This window comes from Pelodiscus sinensis, chromosome 11, assembly GCF_052426305.1.
Source record: "Pelodiscus sinensis isolate ZL-2025 chromosome 11, ASM5242630v1, whole genome shotgun sequence".
In the NCBI taxonomy this organism is placed as follows: domain Eukaryota; kingdom Metazoa; phylum Chordata; order Testudines; family Trionychidae; genus Pelodiscus; species Pelodiscus sinensis.
The window spans coordinates 281,279-298,064 of record NC_143062.1 but is presented as its reverse complement, the minus strand read 5'-3'; positions in this window follow the sequence as shown (position 1 = coordinate 298,064).

Genomic DNA, 16,786 nt, shown 5'->3' with positions numbered 1-16,786 from the left:
ATGTTTCCCATACAGTATTTTGCATAATAATACAAGAGTTGTAGTTACAAAAAGTTACAAAAGTTTCTGGGTGGCATTTCTTAAAACATTCTCTCTCTGAGCGCTGAGTTAGTTACTGTTATAGTTACAATGCTTCACTTTGCGATTAGGGTTAAGTGCTTCACAATGCTTTGAAGAGAACGGTTGTCAATTGTGTAACAGTAAGTTTGAGCGTGCCCTGGCGCACAGCGAGGGGAGCTGTTTCTGGCTACATAGTAGTATATTTTTAACAGTTTGAAGTTACATGACCTAATATTACATTCCTAACCAATTATATTCTAGAGGGGCAAAAATGTTTAGATTTATAATTAAACAATCCTAACAAATTAGATTTATAATTATTATTATTATTATTAACACTTCTCAAGCTTGATAACACTAAATCTAAACACTTTCACAAGAATAAATCTAAACACTTCTATGCTTCTTCTACTTAACAAACTTCTCCTCCTTAGACTTTTAGTTGTGGGGAACAAATTCTGGGGAGTCACTTCCACTTGGGGAATCCTGTTTCATACTTGACTATGTTCTCCCTACACTAAGGCTGGCCGAGAGACTGTCCCGGACTGATCGTAACAGACTGTTCTGTCCGCGAATGGGCTGAGAGTAAAGGGCGTGTTCGGAATCTGTGGCGCCCAATCTGAGGCTGTCCGAGGTGACTCTTAACGGACTGCTCCGTGCGCCAATGGGCGGTGACTCAAGGCGTGTTCTGGGGCTGCTGGCGGCCAATAGGTTGTCCGGGGTGGATTATAACAGACTCTTCTGTCCGCGAATGGGCTGTGACTAAGGGGCGTGTTCTGAATCAGAGGCACCCAATAGGCTGACCCGGCTGCATCTTAACGGACAGCTCTGTCTGCGAATGCGGTGTGACTAGGGGGACTGACCTGCCACTGCTCTCGACCAATAGGCTGTCCGGGGTGGATCCTAATGGGCTGCTCTGTCCTGGAATTGTCTGTGACTTAGGGGTGGTTCCTGGCTGTGTGCCAGCCAATGGGCTTTCGGAAGACAGCCTTGGCGGAGGATAGTGTCGCCCAATGGGCTGTCAGCAAAGGGGATCCTGCCTCTGGTTCGGCCAATGGGCTGTCGCAGGGGGGCGTTGTCTGACTGGGCGGCCGGCGCCGCCATGACAGGAAGGTCCGAGGAGCGCGCGGGGGCGCGAGCGAATCCTGGGTCCGAGTGCGAAGCTCCCCCGCCCCCAGCCCGCCCCTTGTTGGTGTCTGGCCCGGGGGAGGAGGGGGCGCGAGGGAAGGTGGGGGAGCGGGCTGGGGGTGGGGTGTCTGGACAGGGGTGAGGTGTAGGAGCAGGCTGGGTGTGAGGGGCCGGGGGGGGCGCTTGGCACTGGGGGGGCAGGAGGGGGTGAGGGGCCGGGGGGGGTGCTCGGCACTGGGGGGGCAGGAGGGGGTGAGGGGCCGGGGGGGTGCTCGGCACTGGGGGGGCAGGAGGGAGGGGGAGGGGCCGGGGGGGGCCTTGGCACTGGGGGGGGCAGGAGGGGACAGGGCGCGGGAGAGCGCAGGCGCGGGCGGCGCTGGCTGGGCGGGAAACTCCCGGGACGCTCGCGCTGACGAGGCGGGCGGGAAAACGCTGCGGGGGGCGCTGAGGGGCGGAGCCTGGGGGGCGGGGCGGGAGCTGGCAGTGACGTGGAGCGCCCCCCCCCCCCCCGCCTGCTTCTCTCCGGGCCCCAGGCTGGACATCGGCGGGGCGGCCCCTGGCGGAGGTGGGGGGGCGATTTCTGCCCCCCCCCCCCCCCGGCGCTGCAGCCTCCCCGGGGAGCAGCGCCCCTGTGACCCCCCCCACGTGGTGCCGGGGGAACGGGGCTGTGGCCCCCCCTTTGGGGCGCGGGAGCTGACTCGGGCTCCAGTCACGTGGGTGTCTCGGGGAGGGGGGGCTGCGGGCCACCGGGGCGCGGGAGTGTCACGTGCCCCCTCCCCCCGCCGGGGAGCCGCGCGCCCTCGAGGGGTGGTTCCCGCGGGCGGGGCACGCACAGAACGTGTCCCGCACGCGGGGGGGCGGGGCGGCCTGAGCCCTGCTCCCCGCGCTGCTCGCTGCCTGGGGGCGGGGCCGGGTGCCCGCTGAATCCCCCCTGTGCCCGGGGGGGGGGGCAGTTCGGCGGGGGGCGATGCTCTGGCCCTGGCTGCCCGCAGTGCTGCCCAGTGCCCGGCTGTGCCTCCTGCAGAGGCCGAGAGCGTCCTGGGTGGGGGGCGTGTGGGGAGAGGGGGGGAGTGGCTGAGAATTGGGGGGCAAACTTAGGGGCTGCACGGGGCGGGGAGGAGTTTGGTGAGGGGGGATCATACTGCATGGGGCGGAGAGGAGTTAGGGGGGTAGGGGATCAGACTGCAGGGGGCGGAGAGGAGTTTCGTGGGGGGTAGGAGATCAGACTGCACGGGGGGAGGAGGAGTTTGGGGGGGGATCAGACTGCACGGGGCGGGGAGGAGTTGGGGGGGGATCAGACTGCACGGGGGGAGGAGGAGTTGGGGGGGGATCAGACTGCACGGGGGGAGGAGTTTGGGGGGGATCAGACTGCACGGGGGTGAGGAGTTTGGGGGGATCAGACTGCATGGGGCGGGGAGGAGTTTAGGGGGATCAGACTGCACGGGGCGGACAGGAGTTTTGGGGAGCGATCAGACTGCACGGGGCGGAGGGGAGTGTGGGGGGGATCAGACTGCACGGGGGGGAGAGGAGTTTGGGGGGATCAGACTGCACGGGGGGAGAGGAGTTTGGGGGGGATCAGACTGCACGGAGCGGGGAGGAGTTTGGGGGGATCAGACTGCACGGGGGGGAGGATCAGACTGCACGGAGCGGGGAGGAGTTTGGGGGGGGATCAGACTGCACGGGGCAGGGAGGAGCTTTGGGGGGGATCAGACTGCACGGGGGGGAGAGGAGTTTGGGGGGGATCAGACTGCACGGAGCGGGGAGGAGTTTGGGGGGGGATCAGACTGAACGGGGCGGGGAGGAGTTTTGGGGGAGATCAGACTGCACGGGGCGGGGAGGAGTTTGGGGGGATCGGACTGCACGGGGCGGGGAAGAGTTTGGGGGGATCGGACTGCACGGGGCGGGGAAGAGTTTGGGGGGGAACAGACTGCACGGGGCGGAGAGGAGTTTGGTGAGGGGGAATCATACTGCATGGGGCGGAGAGGAGTTTGGGGGGAAGCAGACTGCACGGGGCGGGGAGGAGTTTGGTGAGGGGGGATCAGACTGCATGGGGCGGAGAGGAGTTTGGTGAGGGGGAATCATACTGCATGGGGCGGAGAGGAGTTTGGGGGGAAGCAGACTGCACGGGGCGGGGAGGAGTTTAGGGGGGGATCAGACTGCACGGGGGGAGAGGAGTTTGGGGGGGATCAGACTGCACGGAGCGGGGAGGAGTTTGGGGGGATCAGACTGCACGGGGCAGGGAGGAGCTTTGGGGGGGATCAGACTGCACGGGGCGGACAGGAGTTTGGGGGGGCGATCAGACTGCACGGGGCGGAGGGGAGTGTGGGGGGGATCAGTCTGCACGGGGGGGAGAGGAGTTTGGGGGGGATCAGACTGCACGGAGCGGGGAGGAGTTTCGGGGGGATCAGACTGAACGGGGCGGGGAGGAGTTTTGGGGGAGATCGGACTGCACGGGGCGGGGAGGAGTTTGGGGGGATCGGACTGCACGGGGCGGGGAAGAGTTTGGGGGGGATCGGACTGCACGGGGCGGGGAGGAGTTTGGGGGGGATCGGACTGCACGGAGGGAGAGGAGTTTGGGGGGATCGGACTGCACGGGGCGGGGAAGAGTTTGGGGGGATCGGACTGCACGGGGCGGGGAAGAGTTTTGGGGGATCGGACTGCATGGGGCGGGGAGGAGTTTGGGGGGGATCAGACTGCACGGGGGGAGAGGAGTTTGGGGGGATCAGATTGCACGGGGGGGAGGAGTTTGGGGGGATCAGACTGCACGGGGGGAGAGGAGTTTGGGGGGGATCGGACTGCACGGGGCGGGGAAGAGTTTGGGGGGATCGGACTGCACGGGGGGAGAGGAGTTTGGGGGGATCAGATTGCACGGGGGGGAAGAGTTTGGGGGGATCGGACTGCACGGGGCGGGGAGGAGTTTCGTGGGGGGTAGGAGATCAGACTGCACGGGGGGAGGAGTTTGGGGGGGATCAGACTGCACGGGGCGAGGAGGAGTTTGGGGGGGATCAGACTGCACGGGGCGAGGAGGAGTTTGGGGGGGGATCAGACTGCACGGGGCGAGGAGGAGTTTGGGGGGGGATCAGACTGCACGGGGCGGACAGGAGTTTTGGGGAGCGATCAGACTGCACGGGGCGGAGGGGAGTGTGGGGGGGATCAGACTGCACGGGGGGGAGAGGAGTTTGGGGGGATCAGACTGCACGGAGCGGGGAGGAGTTTGGGGGGATCAGACTGCACGGGGGGGAGGATCAGACTGCACGGAGCGGGGAGGAGTTTGGGGGGGGATCAGACTGCACGGGGCAGGGAGGAGCTTTGGGGGGGATCAGACTGCACGGGGCGGACAGGAGTTTGGGGGGGCGATCAGACTGCACGGGGCGGAGGGGACTGTGGGGGGGATCAGACTGCACGGGGGGGAGAGGAGTTTGGGGGGGATCAGACTGCACGGAGCGGGGAGGAGTTTGGGGGGGGATCAGACTGCACGGGGCGGGGAGGAGTTTTGGGGGAGATCGGACTGCACGGGGCGGGGAGGAGTTTGGGGGGATCGGACTGCACGGGGCGGGGAAGAGTTTGGGGGGGATCGGACTGCACGGAGGGAGAGGAGTTTGGGGGGATCGGACTGCACGGGGCGGGGAAGAGTTTGGGGGGATCGGACTGCACGGGGGGAGAGGAGTTTGGGGGGGATCGGACTGCACGGAGGGAGAGGAGTTTGGGGGGATCGGACTGCACGGGGCGGGGAAGAGTTTGGGGGGATCGGACTGCACGGGGCGGGGAGGAGTTTGGGGGGATCAGACTGCACGGAGCGGGGAGGAGTTTGGGGGGGGATCAGACTGCACGGGGGGGAGGAGTTTGGGGGGATCGGACTGCACGGGGCGGGGAGGAGTTTGGGGGGGATCGGACTGCACGGAGGGAGAGGAGTTTGGGGGGATCGGACTGCACGGGGCGGGGAGGAGTTTGGGGGGGATCAGACTGCACGGGGGGAGAGGAGTTTGGGGGGATCGGACTGCACGGGGCGGGGAGGAGTTTGGGGGGATCAGACTGCACGGGGGGGAGGAGTTTGGGGGGATCGGACTGCACGGAGGGAGAGGAGTTTGGGGGGATCGGACTGCACGGGGCGGGGAAGAGTTTGGGGGGATCGGACTGCATGGGGCGGGGAGGAGTTTGGGGGGGATCAGACTGCACGGGGGAGAGGAGTTTGGGGGGATCAGATTGCACGGGGGGGAGGAGTTTGGGGGGATCAGACTGCACGGGGGGAGAGGAGTTTGGGGGGGATCGGACTGCACGGAGGGAGAGGAGTTTGGGGGGATCGGACTGCACGGGGCGGGGAAGAGTTTGGGGGGATCGGACTGCACGGGGCGGGGAGGAGTTTGGGGGGGATCAGACTGCACGGGGGGAGAGGAGTTTGGGGGGATCAGATTGCACGGGGGGAGAGGAGTTTGGGGGGATCAGATTGCACGGGGGGGAAGAGTTTGGGGGGATCGGACTGCACGGGGCGGGGAGGAGTTTGGGGGGATCAGACTGCACGGGGGGGAGGATCAGACTGCACGGAGCGGGGAGGAGTTTGGGGGGGGATCAGACTGCACGGGGGGGAGGATCAGACTGCACGGGGGGGGAGGAGTTTGGAGGGGGATCAGACTGCACGGGGCGGGGAGGAGTTTGGGGGGGGATCGGACTGCACGGGGCGGGGAGCTGTTTGGGGGGGATCGGACTGCACGGGGCGGGGAGGTGTTTGGGGGGGATCATACTGCACGGGGGGAGAGGAGTTTGGGGGGATCGGACTGCACGGGGCGGGGAAGAGTTTGGGGGGATCGGACTGCACGGGGCGGGGAGGAGTTTGGGGGGATCAGACTGCACGGGGGGAGAGGAGTTTGGGGGGATCAGACTGCACGGGGGGGAGGATCAGAGTGCACGGGGCGGAGGGGAAGTTTGGGGGGATCAGACTGCACGGGGGGGAGGAGTTTGAGGGGGGATCAGACTGCACGGGGCGGGGAGGAGTTTGAGGGGATCAGACTGCACGGGGTGGGGAGGAGTTTGGGGGGGCAGGGTTGCCGCGGAGTCTCCTCTCCCGAGTGGGGGCGGGGCATCAGCTGCGGACGCTGCCGTCTCTGAGGCAGGAGCCCCGCCCAGCAATGGGGAGGGGCGGGATGAGGGGGAGTAGGGAAAGTAGCCGCAGTGGCTTGTGGGAAACTGAGTGCCCCTGTCCGCAGCTCCCATCGGCCATTGCAGGGCCAGGGCAGGCCCGGCGCTGTTCGGTTGGGCGGGTGCAGCGGAAGTGACATCACAACGGGGCATTGACCAGGGAGCGACGCGGTTGGTCCCGCGCTCGTGTCACTCCAAGTGTTAGCGACGCATCCTGGGACTTGTAGTTCTCATAGTGCGGCCTCCCGGGGCACGTCGCAGCGCGCCCCGCCCCTATCATAGCCCCGCCCCCCGGCATAGCCCCGCCCAGCGTGTTCTTAGTTCGGAATGGGGCATTTCTACCCTAAGAACAATCTTTTTTATTCGGAAATAACGGCCCTTAGCAGAGCAACAGTGACACTCGGTAGTCACCGGCGGTAATGCACGTGTAATTCCGTAGCGCCTCCACAGTGCCGCTCGGTGGTCATTGCCGGTAATGCACGTGTAATTCCGAAGCGCCTCCACAGTGCCGCTCGGTGGTCATTGCCGGTAATGCACGTGTAATTCCGAAGCGCCTCCACAGTGCCGCTCGGTGGTCATTGCCGGTAATGCACGTGTAATTCCGAAGCGCCTCCACAGTGCCGCTCGGTGGTCATTGCCGGTAATGCACGTGTAATTCCGTAGCGCCTCCACAGTGCCGCTCGGTGGTCATTGCGGGTAATGCACGTGTAATTCCGTAGCGCCTCCACAGTGCCGCTCGGTGGTCATTGCCGGTAATGCACGTGTAATTCCGAAGCGCCTCCACAGTGCCGCTCGGTGGTCATTGCCGGTAATGCACGTGTAATTCCGAAGCGCCTCCACAGTGCCGCTCGGTGGTCAGTGCAGGTAATGCACGTGTAATTCCATCGCCCCCAGCTGCTGTCCCTGCTCCGCACGCCACGTGGCCCCAGTCTTGCCCTTTGACAGCAGGCAAAGTAAGAAGCTCGTTATTTCCAGGCTCCGCGCAGCCCTCTCCCCTCCTGCCCCCGGCCCCCTCATCCCACACACCAGGCTCCGCGCAGCCCTCTCCCCTCCTGCCCATGGCCCCCTCATCCCGCACTCCAGGCTCCGCACAGCCCTCTCCCCTCCTGCCCCCGGCCCCCTCATCCCGCACTCCAGGCTCCGCACAGCCCTCTCCCCTCCTGCCCCCGGCCCCCTCATCCCGCACTCCAGGCTCCGCACAGCCCTCTCCCCTCCTGCCCATGGCCCCCTCATCCCGCACTCCAGGCTCCGCGCAGCCCCCTCCCCTCCTGCTTCCTCACCCCAGCCTGCACCCCGTCCATACTCTTATCCCGGGGCCCTTCCTCTCCCCAGCCTGCACCCCCGTCCATATGCTTATCCCGGGGCCCTTCCTCCCCCCAGCCTGCACCCCCATCCATATTCTTATCCCGGGGCCCTTCCTCACTCCAGTCTGCACGCCCATTCATGGGAGCCATCAGTCCACCTTTTCCCTGCACCACATTCAGTAAAGTGTCTGATCAGGGTATGAGAGCAGCCCTGAGCCTTTGTCTCCACTCAGCAGGTTGCACCACACAGGATATGTGGATGGTCCTGGGCTTTGTACAGCACTCCAGACTGACCCCTGGACACGGCTTCTGGGTCCTAGCCCTTTGCTGTCACTCCTGCCCGAGGGCTTTGCTGGCTCCAGACTGGGTAACAGCTGGGAAACTGGCTGGGCAGTGGGCTGAGAAGATACCGTCCGAGATGGACTTGAGCTGCCTGGACGTGATTCTCGGAACACGTGAAGGGTCCTCAGCGTTCGGCCTTCCCATGGCTCTGTGTGAGTAAGAGGTGCGTGCTTTGAAATCTTCAAGCGTCCTGGCAGTATGTTTCTTCTGAGGCAGAGAGCTTCCTGCTGGGGCACGGAGCCTGGTGGCTTGGGGACTGGTGAAGGGGCAGTAGGCGGTTCAACAGTGCGTGGATAGATATTCAAGGCCTCCGTTCTCTCCGAGTTCCTGGAGTGGCAGCGGGAGGGGGTGGCCGATGGTGGGAGGAGAAGCGATGCCGCGTCCTTGCGGACTGAAAAGCTAAGTTGTTTGTTTGTTTTTTCCCCTCAGCTGTGTTCGGTAGCGAGCGATAAGAAGTCAACCCTCCCGGTGTCCTCCCGTCTGGGGATGGAACGGAAAAGAGAACGGCGAGCTTGGGAGCTTGGTCGAAGCGAGGCGAGAACCGTCCTGCTGGGAGCGGAGCAGCCATCGCTGACCGGGAGATAAGTGTCGGGTCTGGAAATCTCTCGGCTTACGGCCCACTCGGGTCTAGGAAGGGAAGTCACGTTTGCTTAGACAGCGAGTCCGAGCGGAGGTTCCCGAGGTGCTTACTTGGTAGTGGGAGAAACAGGGCTCCCGTTTGTCAGGGGTGCTGGTTTCTCTGGAACACGGTGTCCTTCTCAGCAGACGCTTGGCTCGAGGAGGAAGACGCAAGGTGGTAAGGTTTCTGGCTGCCTCGCATGTGTTTCTCTCTTGTTGCTCTCTCGTATTGGCCAATACGTCCTGTCTGTCTGTTTCTGTCTGTGTCTTTGTCCTTGCTCTGCTTCTGCCGTGTCCTTGTACAGCACACTTGCAGGCATTCCAGGTGAGCATCTCCAAGGGTTAAGGGCTCAGGAGCCAACGGGAATTCAGCAGGTTCGCAAGTCGCGCAAGGGAGAGCGGTGGTGCGTCATGGCTGAATGACTCGGTGTTCTTGTAGAGGACCCGATACATAGGCGAGAGGGGGGGAAAGGGCTAAAGGATAGAATTCCCACAGCCACAGACTTTAGTGAGTGAGAGCTAACGCTGGGCTTTTTTGGCCACCCTTGCAGAGGAATCAGTGCGTGGCCGTGGGCGGAGAATAAATCGTCCGAGATGTACTTGAGCTGCCTGGACGTGATTCTCGGAACATGTGAAGGGTCCTCAGCGTTCGGCCTTCCCATGGCTCTGTGTGAGTAAGAGGTGCGTGCTTTGAAATCTTTAAGCGTCCTGGCAGTATGTTTCTTCTGAGGCAGAGAGCTTCCTGCTGGGTCACGGAGCCTGGTGGCTTGGGGACTGGTGAAGGGGCATAGGCAGTTCAACAGAGCGTGGATAGATATTCAAGGCCTCCGTTCTCTCCGCGTTCCTGGAGTGGCAGCGGGAGGGGGTGGCCGATGGTGGGAGGCAGCGGTGCGATGGTGGGAGGAGAAGCGATGCCGCGTCCTTGCGGACTGAAAAGCTAAGTTGTTTGTTTGTTTTTTCCCCTCTGCTGTGTTCGGTAGTGAGCGATAAGAAGTCAACCCTCCCGGTGTCCTCCCGTCTGGGGATGGAACGGAAACGAGAACAGCGAGCTCGGGAGCTTGGTCGAAGCGAGGCGAGAACCGTCCGGCTGGGAGCGGAGCAGCCATCGCTGACAGGGAGATAAGTGTCGGGTTTGGAAATCTCTCGGCTTACGGCGCACTCGGGTCTAGGAAGGGAAGTCAGGTTTGCTTAGACAGCGAGTCCGAGCGGAGGTTCGCGAGGTGATTCCTTGGTAGTGGGAGAAACAGGGCTTCCGTTTGTCAGGGGTGCTGATTTCTCTGGAACACGGTGTCCTTCTCAGCAGACGCTTGGCTCGAGGAGGAAGACGCAAGGCGGTAAGGTTTCCGTCTGCCTCTCATGTGTTTCTCTCTTGTTGCTCTCTCGTATTGGCCAATACGTTCTGTCTGTCTGTTTCTGTCTGTGTCTTTGTCCTTGCTCTGCTTCTGCCGTGTCCTTGTATAGCTCACGTGCAGGCATTCCAGGTGAGCATCTCCACGGGTTAAGGGCTCAGGAGCCAACGGGAATTCTGCAGGTACGCTAGTCGCGCAAGGGAGAGCGGTGGTGCGTCATGGCTGACTGACTCAGTGTTCTTGTAGAGGGCCCTATACATAGGCGAGGGGCGGGGGGGAAGGGCTAAAGGATAGAATTCCCACAGCCACAGACCTTAGTGAGTGAGAGGTCTCTTCAGTCACGCCGCTCTCGGATCTCGCTGCAGGGAGGGATTCTGGTGCCGCTCTCGGGTCGTGCAGCTTGGGGGTGTCTCTAGCGCTGCTCTCGGGTCTCGCTGCTGGGGGGGAGGGGTCTTTGGGGCCACTCTCAGGTCGTGCTGCTGGGAGGGAGTCTGGCGCCTCTCTCGGGTTATGCTGCTGCGGGGAATCTCTGGTGCCGCTCTCGAGTCGCGCTACTGGGGGGGGTCTCTGGCGCCTCCTTGGGATCATGCTGCTGGGGGGGTCTCTGGCTTCGCTCTCCGGTCGTGCTGCTGGGGGGGGGTCTCTGTTACCGCTTTCGGGTCGCGCTGTTGGGGGGGTCTCTGGTGCCGCTCTCGGTAGTGGTGCTGGGGGTGGGGTCTCTGTCTCCACTCTCGGGTCGCGCTGCTGGGGGGAGGTCTCTGGCGCCGCTCTCGGGTCGCACTACTGGGGGTGGTGTCTGGAGCCTCCCTCCGGTCATGCTGCAGACGGGGGGTGTCACTGGCCCCGCTATCAGGTGATGCTGCTGCGGGGGGTCTCTGGCACCTCTCTCGGGTTTTGCTGCTGGGTGGGTGTCTGGGGCCGCTCTCGGGTGATGCTGTTCGGGGAGGTCTCTGGCGCCGCTCTCCGGTAGCGGTGCTGGGGGTGGGGTTTCTGTCTCCACTCTCGGGTAATGCTTCTGGGGGGGTCTCCGGCGCCGGTCTCGGGTCGCGCTCCTTGGGGGTGGGGTCTCTGTCGCCACTTTCATCTCATGCTGCTGGGGGGGGTCTCTGGCGCCACTCTCGGGTGATGCTGCTGGGGGGGGCCTCTGGCTCCCATCTCAGGTTGTGCTGCTGGGGGGGGGGGAGATCTCTGTCGCCGTTCTCTGGTGATGCTGCTGGGGGGAGGGTCTCTGGCGCCACTCTTGGGTCGCACTGCTGGGGGCGGGTCTGTGGTGCCGCTCTCGGGTCTTGCTGCTGGGGGGGGTCTCTGGCACCGTTTTCGGGTCACTCTGCTGGGGGAGGTCTCTGGCTTCGCTCTCGGGTCACGCTGCTGGGGAGGGTCTCTGGCGCCGCCCTCGGGACTTGCTGCTGGGGGGGGTCTCTGGCGCCGCCCTCGGGTCGCAATGCCGGGGGGGTTCTTTCGCGCTGCTCTCGGGTTTTGCTGCTGGGGGGGGGGTCTCTTGTTTCGCTCTCGGGTCATGCTGCTGGGGGGGGGGACTTTGCAAGCGGGGCCGGGTACTAAAGGCACCAAGCAGCTGGCGGAATCACTGAGAACAAGGGTCATGGGGTCGGGGGTTGGTTGAGACTCTTTGGACCAGAGGCAGGGGGTCCAGGCTGCCAAATGTGTCGCGGAGAACCTCCATCTATCGGACGCGGCTTCCTCTCCGCGCTTGCAGAACCGAGCAGCTAAAAGTGTTAGAAGCCAAATCAGAGCGGCTCATGTGTGTGTTAGAAACGGCTACGGGGAGCCAATTGCACTGGCACCTGACGCCTTCTTCAGCCCTTTGTTGCTGCATTCTCAGGCTGGCACCTCTCACAACCATTCATTCATCGTCCAAGCACTCTCTCTCTTATGTACATTCCCTAATTAATGTTTCCCATACAGTATTTTGCATAATAATACAAGAGTTGTAGTTACAAAAAGTTACAAAAGTTTCTGGGTGGCATTTCTTAAAACATTCTCTCTCTGAGCGCTGAGTTAGTTACTGTTATAGTTACAATGCTTCACTTTGCGATTAGGGTTAAGTGCTTCACAATGCTTTGAAGAGAACGGTTGTCAATTGTGTAACAGTAAGTTTGAGCGTGCCCTGGCGCACAGCGAGGGGAGCTGTTTCTGGCTACATAGTAGTATATTTTTAACAGTTTGAAGTTACATGACCTAATATTACATTCCTAACCAATTATATTCTAGAGGGGCAAAAATGTTTAGATTTATAATTAAACAATCCTAACAAATAATAATAATAATAATAATTATAAATCTAAACACTTCTCAAGCTTGATAACACTAAATCTAAACACTTTCACAAGAATAAATCTAAACACTTCTATGCTTCTTCTACTTAACAAACTTCTCCTCCTTAGACTTTTAGTTGTGGGGAACAAATTCTGGGGAGTCACTTCCACTTGGGGAATCCTGTTTCATACTTGACTATGTTCTCCCTACACTAAGGCTGGCCGAGAGACTGTCCCGGACTGATCGTAACAGACTGTTCTGTCCGCGAATGGGCTGAGAGTAAAGGGCGTGTTCGGAATCTGTGGCGCCCAATCTGAGGCTGTCCGAGGTGACTCTTAACGGACTGCTCCGTGCGCCAATGGGCGGTGACTCAAGGCGTGTTCTGGGGCTGCTGGCGGCCAATAGGTTGTCCGGGGTGGATTATAACAGACTCTTCTGTCCGCGAATGGGCTGTGACTAAGGGGCGTGTTCTGAATCAGAGGCACCCAATAGGCTGACCCGGCTGCATCTTAACGGACAGCTCTGTCTGCGAATGCGGTGTGACTAGGGGGACTGACCTGCCACTGCTCTCGACCAATAGGCTGTCCGGGGTGGATCCTAATGGGCTGCTCTGTCCTGGAATTGTCTGTGACTTAGGGGTGGTTCCTGGCTGTGTGCCAGCCAATGGGCTTTCGGAAGACAGCCTTGGCGGAGGATAGTGTCGCCCAATGGGCTGTCAGCAAAGGGGATCCTGCCTCTGGTTCGGCCAATGGGCTGCCGCAGGGGGGCGTTGTCTGACTGGGCGGCCGGCGCCGCCATGACAGGAAGGTCCGAGGAGCGCGCGGGGGCGCGAGCGAATCCTGGGTCCGAGTGCGAAGCTCCCCGCCCCCAGCCCGCCCCTTGTTGGTGTCTGGCCCGGGGGAGGAGGGGGCGCGAGGGAAGGTGGGGGAGCGGGCTGGGGGTGGGGTGTCTGGACAGGGGTGAGGTGTAGGAGCAGGCTGGGTGTGAGGGGCCGGGGGGGGCGCTTGGCACTGGGGGGGGCAGGAGGGGACAGGGCGCGGGAGAGCGCAGGCGCGGGCGGCGCTGGCTGGGCGGGAAACTCCCGGGACGCTCGCGCTGACGAGGCGGGCGGGAAAACGCTGCGGGGGGCGCTGAGGGGCGGAGCCTGGGGGGCGGGAGCTGGCAGTGACGTGGAGCCCTCCCCCCCCGCCTGCTTCTCTCCGGGCCCCAGGCTGGACATCGGCGGGGCGGCCCCTGGCGGAGGTGGGGGGGCGATTTCTGCCCCCCCCCCCCCGGCGCTGCAGCCTCCCCGGGGAGCAGCGCCCCTGTGACCCCCCCCACGTGGTGCCGGGGGAACGGGGCTGTGGCCCCCCCTTTGGGGCGCGGGAGCTGACCCGGGCTCCAGTCACGTGGGTGTCTCGGGGAGGGGGGGCTGCGGGCCACCGGGGCGCGGGAGTGTCACGTGCCCCCTCCCCCCGCCGGGGAGCCGCGCGCCCTCGAGGGGTGGTTCCCGCGGGCGGGGCACGCACAGAACGTGTCCCGCACGCGGGGGGGCGGGGCGGCCTGAGCCCTGCTCCCCGCGCTGCTCGCTGCCTGGGGGCGGGGCCGGGTGCCCGCTGAATCCCCCCTGTGCCCGGGGGGGGGCAGTTCGGCGGGGGGCGATGCTCTGGCCCTGGCTGCCCGCAGTGCTGCCCAGTGCCCGGCTGTGCCTCCTGCAGAGGCCGAGAGCGTCCTGGGTGGGGGGCGTGTGGGGAGAGGGGGGGAGTGGCTGAGAATTGGGGGGCAAACTTAGGGGCTGCACGGGGCGGGGAGGAGTTTGGTGAGGGGGGATCATACTGCATGGGGCGGAGAGGAGTTTGGGGGGAAGCAGACTGCACGGGGCGGGGAGGAGTTTGGTGAGGGGGGATCAGACTGCATGGCGCGGAGAGGAGTTAGGGGGGTAGGGGATCAGACTGCAGGGGGCGGAGAGGAGTTTCGTGGGGGGTAGGAGATCAGACTGCACGGGGGGAGGAGTTTGGGGGGGATCAGACTGCACGGGGCGAGGAGGAGTTTGGGGGGGGATCAGACTGCACGGGGCGGGGAGGAGTTTGGGGGGGGATCAGACTGCACGGGGCGAGGAGGAGTTTAGGGGGGGATCAGACTGCACGGGGCGAGGAGTTTGGGGGGGATCAGACTGCACGGGGGTGAGGAGTTTGGGGGGATCAGACTGCATGGGGCGGGGAGGAGTTTGGGGGGGATCAGACTGCACGGGGCGGACAGGAGTTTTGGGGAGCGATCAGACTGCACGGGGCGGAGGGGAGTGTGGGGGGGATCAGACTGCACGGGGGGGAGAGGAGTTTGGGGGGATCAGACTGCACGGAGCGGGGAGGAGTTTGGGGGGATCAGACTGCACGGGGGGGAGGATCAGACTGCACGGAGCGGGGAGGAGTTTGGGGGGGGATCAGACTGCACGGGGCAGGGAGGAGCTTTGGGGGGGATCAGACTGCACGGGGCGGACAGGAGTTTGGGGGGGATCGGACTGCACGGGGCGGGGAAGAGTTTGGGGGGATCGGACTGCACGGGGCGGGGAGGAGTTTGGGGGGATCAGACTGCATGGAGGGGAGGGTCAGACTGCACGGAGCGGGGAGGAGTTTGGGGGGATCAGACTGCATGGAGGGGATGATCAGACTGCACGGAGCGGGGAGGAGTTTGGGGGGGGATCAGACTGCACGGGGGGGAGGAGTTTGGGGGGATCGGACTGCACGGGGCGGGGAGGAGTTTGGGGGGGATCGGACTGCACGGAGGGAGAGGAGTTTGGGGGGATCGGACTGCACGGGGCGGGGAGGAGTTTGGGGGGGATCAGACTGCACGGGGGGAGAGGAGTTTGGGGGGATCAGATTGCACGGGGGGGAAGAGTTTGGGGGGATCGGACTGCACGGGGCGGGGAGGAGTTTGGGGGGATCAGACTGCACGGGGGGGAGGAGTTTGGGGGGGGATCAGACTGCACGGGGCGAGGAGGAGTTTGGGGGGGATCAGACTGCACGGGGCGCGGAGGAGTTTAGGGGGGGATCAGACTGCACGGGGCGCGGAGGAGTTTAGGGGGGGATCAGACTGCACGGGGCGAGGAGGAGTTTAGGGGGGGATCAGACTGCACGGGGGGAGGAGTTTGGGGGGGATCAGACTGCACGGGGGTGAGGAGTTTGGGGGGATCAGACTGCATGGGGCGGGGAGGAGTTTGGGGGGGATCAGACTGCACGGGGCGGACAGGAGTTTTGGGGGGCGATCAGACTGCACGGGGCGGAGGGGAGTGTGGGGGGGATCAGACTGCACCGGGGGGAGAGGAGTTTGGGGGGGATCAGACTGCACGGGGCGGAGAGGAGTTTGGTGAGGGGGAATCATACTGCATGGGGCGGAGAGGAGTTTGGGGGGAAGCAGACTGCACGGGGCGGGGAGGAGTTTGGTGAGGGGGGATCAGACTGCATGGGGCGGAGAGGAGTTTGGTGAGGGGGAATCATACTGCATAGGGCGGAGAGGAGTTTGGGGGGAAGCAGACTGCACGGGGCGGGGAGGAGTTTGGTGAGGGGGGATCAGACTGCATGGCGCGGAGAGGAGTTAGGGGGGTAGGGGATCAGACTGCAGGGGGCGGAGAGGAGTTTCGTGGGGGGTAGGAGATCAGACTGCACGGGGGGAGGAGTTTGGGGGGGATCAGACTGCACGGGGCGAGGAGGAGTTTGGGGGGGGATCAGACTGCACGGGGCGGAGGGGAGTGTGGGGGGATCAGACTGCACGGGGGGGAGAGGAGTTTGGGGGGGAACAGACTGCACGGGGCGGAGAGGAGTTTGGTGAGGGGGAATCATACTGCATGGGGCGGAGAGGAGTTTGGGGGGAAGCAGACTGCACGGGGCGGGGAGGAGTTTGGTGAGGGGGGATCAGACTGCATGGGGCGGAGAGGAGTTTGGTGAGGGGGAATCATACTGCATGGGGCGGAGAGGAGTTTGGGGGGAAGCAGACTGCACGGGGCGGGGAGGAGTTTAGGGGGGGATCAGACTGCACGGGGGGAGAGGAGTTTGGGGGGGATCAGACTGCACGGAGCGGGGAGGAGTTTGGGGGGATCAGACTGCACGGGGCAGGGAGGAGCTTTGGGGGGGATCAGACTGCACGGGGCGGACAGGAGTTTGGGGGGGCGATCAGACTGCACGGGGCGGAGGGGAGTGTGGGGGGGATCAGACTGCACGGGGGGGAGAGGAGTTTGGGGGGGATCAGACTGCACGGAGCGGGGAGGAGTTTCGGGGGGGATCAGACTGAACGGGGCGGGGAGGAGTTTTGGGGGAGATCAGACTGCACGGGGCGGGGAGGAGTTTGGGGGGATCGGACTGCACGGGGCGGGGAAGAGTTTGGGGGGGATCGGACTGCACGGGGCGGGGAGGAGTTTGGGGGGGATCGGACTGCACGGAGGGAGAGGAGTTTGGGGGGATCGGACTGCACGGGGCGGGGAGGAGTTTGGGGGGGATCGGACTGCACGGAGGGAGAGGAGTTTGGGGGGATCGGACTGCACGGGGCGGGGAAGAGTTTGGGGGGATCGGACTGCACGGGGCGGGGAAGAGTTTGGGGGGATCGGAC